At 38.4% G+C, this 3866-nt stretch overlaps 1 protein-coding gene across 2 annotated transcripts in view; it reads right to left on the bottom strand.

Moving 5' to 3' along the window:
- Positions 1–2182, bottom strand: part of LOC107709428 (zinc transporter ZIP10-like) — a 24881-nt gene extending 22699 nt beyond the window's left edge. Inside the window, exon 1 of one of the 2 annotated variants that reach the window (XM_016513902.1) lies at positions 2089–2182. The gene's annotated coding sequence lies outside the window, so the exon portion shown is untranslated. Of the gene's footprint in view, positions 1–1968; positions 2046–2088 lie in introns of those variants that run through there. The other variant, XM_016513897.1, reaches the window with a different exon arrangement.
- Positions 2183–3866: the final 1684 nt, after the last annotated feature.

Genomic DNA, 3866 nt, shown 5'->3' on the forward strand with positions numbered 1-3866 from the left:
TGATGTTTATCTGCTTACCTCCAGGGCATCCAAGATGTAGGTGACTTTGTTTCTTCAGTAGAACACAAACGAAGATTTTGAACACAAACCGTTGCAGTCTATCAGTCTTATAATGTAAGTGGATGGGAATCACGGCTTTGGGAGTAAAAAAAAACACACAAACAAAACCAAATTAAACCCTGCGGCTCGTGACGATACATTGATGTGTAAAGACACCAAACGATCGGTCTGTGCAAGAAACTGAACAGTATTTATATCGTTTTTCACCTCTGATTTTCACCGCAATGTCCGAACTGTCTGTCCTGAGCACGTTCTCAACAGCCGGTGCCTGACGCATCTTCTTCTTCTTCTTGCTTTACGGCAGATCGCAGACTTAGATAGTGTCAATGGTCCATTTGAGAGATAGGTGGCAGTAATGCACTTATAAGTGCATTATTAACCGTGTTTCCGCCATTCATACATACAGAGGCAAGCGGAACATCCAGAATTCATATTTAAACCGTCTTTTTGCATTTTAATATTCACAGACACTAGTTCATATCGCGATTCGAATTAAGTGGCAGTGGCTACTTTTGATTTATTCGTCCAGAATTGACGAATTCTGTGGCATTCCACGCTATAGAGTAAATTACGTTTTTATGAATGGACTCCACGATCCCGTCCGCGTTTTCGCAGAAACCATTTGGCCCATCACGTCACAGGGTCTCTCTTTCTCTCTCTGTAGCGTATGCGCCCCGATGCGTTCTCAGGTACCGAAATTTGGCACCGATTGATTTAACGTGAATCGGTACTCGGTAGTACTGACACAATTCGGTCGGTACCCTTAGAAGTACTGAGTTCGGTACCCAACCCTAATGGATTAGTTTGGATTTAAAGATCTTAGATTTCCCTTTTCACATTAACATCTGCAAGCAGAGGCTCTGCATGTCCATGAACACCAGTTTCTGTGGTTAGACAGATAGACACACGGTTAAACAGAGGAAGGCTTCTGCAGGTGTGCAATAACAGGAAAACAGCATCACCATCACTGCAGCAGTACCGCCATTTGTCAAATCAATGTCACACTTCCGGCGTTAAAATGTAAAGACTAGTATCTTATTCATGCTTATCCTACATCAGACTAGATGTTTATTATAGTAACACACTTCTGATGTCACATTACAAAACAAACTGTGTTCGACTTCATTTAAATATATAGATAGTGTTGGAAGACTGGTTTTTAGCTGGTCTTCCATCTCAGCCAGGCAATTTTTTAGAAGAGATGTGGGTACTTTTTAGGTGGTCAGACTTGAATCTGCCAAATGTTACTCAGAACTGATCATTTGGAAACAATATTGCACATTAACTGTCAGGGCCTGGAAAATGCGCAAAGAAACAGTAACGAAAAGTGGCATGTAGCATAATCCGCATTATTACATCATTCAAAAAACACAACTAAAGTTTAACTGCCACTTTAATTTGGCATTGTAAACAGTGGAATTAAAATATGAATCAAGAGGAAACCTCAAAGAAAACATTAAACAGATTAATCTTGTAGTCTGAAGAGAAACCAGCAAGAGACAATCTTCAAGACTACAACATGTCGTGTTCTTCACATGACTGATCCTGGAGCCCAAGCATGCGATTAAACCCTAAAATTCCCCTTCCTTCCACGACTCTTGAATCTAGATCAATGCCTACATGAACAAATGCCTATTTTATTAACACGATTTAAAATAAACACGTTCAAGTTACAGCAGCAAAACGCCGTTAGTCTAGCAGCAGCTTTAATAAGGCGCAATCGACGGAAAGATGATAAATCTAAACAGCAGCAGCTAACACTGCTAGCGCCGGAAGCTATAAAACCAATAATAATTCAAAACATTGCACGATTTTATCGTAAATCCCTGCTCTCATTGACCCATCTGAAGCTACTCGGGTCCATATTGTGGGAGTGTGTGAAAACAAAGCGGGTTTTATATAGTTTACCTCACTCGAGTGCCGTGTGCATCTCCTCTCCGCTCGGTACTAAAACGCTCACGCTGCGCACCGCACAAATCTCTGACCCCACTGCGGAAACGTCATTCTCAAAGCCACTTGCGTACTTACTTTTTACGTTCTTGCATCCGTCTCCACATTTCGAGGAAAGTGTAACGCAATTTACGCAACGTGGCTCGAGCTCTGTGACGCGTGCTTCCGCCAGCAGACAGTCTGAGCTCGTGGCGGAAGCGTACGTCACACAAGTCTGTAATATGGTTCAACTAATTGTGAGAAAGACGCGGTAGACTCTCACATTGCGAAAAACCGTCTTTGATTATGTCATATGTAATTATGGCAGTCTGAGTAACATCCACCATGACTGCAGCTTCCTTTTTAGCACCAAAGATCACACAGGGAACATGATTATTACTTTATCTCTGACTGCAATTAAATACTGAAAATACACACTATTTTCATCATCTCACATTTTCTGCTTCAACCTTAAAAGCTTTTAATTTTAATATATAACTACATACATAATGTTATATATATAAATTCTGATTTCAGTCAATCTAAAACAACAATTCAACTTTTTTTAAATGTCGGCTGCGTCCGAAAGCTCTAAAATGCTGCCCTCGGAGGCAGAATTCCAAGGCAGGAAGGCACGCCCGAATACAAATTCTGCTTCACTTCCTGTCTCCAGAGGTACCTTCTTCTGATCGAATTTTGAAGGCAGCATAGATGTATCCTTCGTTGCCTTTGATATCCCACAATCCTGTGCGTTCCATTCTGTGACGGTTGAGCTAAAAAATAGATGGCATGCATCTGAAAGTTGCGTTTGGTGGTCAGTTTGTGTGTAAATATATATTTCTAACTAACTTTTTGCACTTTTGATGTTATTTCTAGTGAGAAATCAGTATTATATTAAATAAATATTCGTTTAGTTATCACCAAAACTAGTTATATTTTGTATTTTGTCGATCATTAAAGCCTGTCCAAAATCAGTTTCATAAGGTGCCTTCATGCAAAAACGCTGCCTGCAAAGTCATTGCCTCATAAGGTAGCAAGTCAGCTGCCTAGGCTTTCGGACGCAGCCATCGTCATGTAAATGTCATTCTGTTCCTCACTTAATATCAAGATTTGAAATTTCAAATAAACGTTGGTGTTTGAGTTTTCTGTGTATTCATGAATCCTAAAACAAGTAGGCTATAATGGTTTAAATTTTTTTTAAGCAGCAAATATGTTTTTAACATTGAATTGTAAGAAATGTTCCTTGAGCACCAAATCAGCATATTAGAATGGTTTCTGAAGGATCATGTGACACTGAAGTCTGGAGTAATGATGCTGAAAATTCAGCTTCACACAGGGGGAAAAAGGCATTTGTAAATGTAGTGAAATAAAAAAAAATATTATTTTAAATTGTAATAATATTCCACAGTATTACTGTTTTTAATAAATGCATAACAAATACAGTCTTGGTAAAATACTTCTTTCAAAAACATATAAAAAAAATCTTAAAAACCCACCTCAAACTGTTAAATGGCATTCCATAGTTATAGCATATAATGAATGTAATTCCTTTTTCTTTTTTTTTTACAGAGAACAGTGTTTAAGATTAGGGATGAATTTTTCATATTTTCAGCTTGTAAAAACATGTTCCCATAGATAAAGACCACTCAATTCTGAACTTTGGGTACCACAGGTTAAAACAATAATTACGATACTATTAAGATTGTATATTATTGTTTCTCTTATGATAACATAATATGTTTTACAGCCACAGGTCAAACCTAGCCTTCAGTAAACTCATAGCGCAAATGATAATTTCCGGTTAATACCCTACAAAGTGTTGGAGTTGTGCATCAACAGAAATCAGCCCTAGAGGTGCAGTGAAATATCATTAACAG

This window comes from Sinocyclocheilus rhinocerous, unplaced genomic scaffold (assembly GCF_001515625.1).
Source record: "Sinocyclocheilus rhinocerous isolate Xijiao unplaced genomic scaffold, SAMN03320098_v1.1 scaffold416, whole genome shotgun sequence".
NCBI lineage: Eukaryota > Metazoa > Chordata > Actinopteri > Cypriniformes > Cyprinidae > Sinocyclocheilus > Sinocyclocheilus rhinocerous.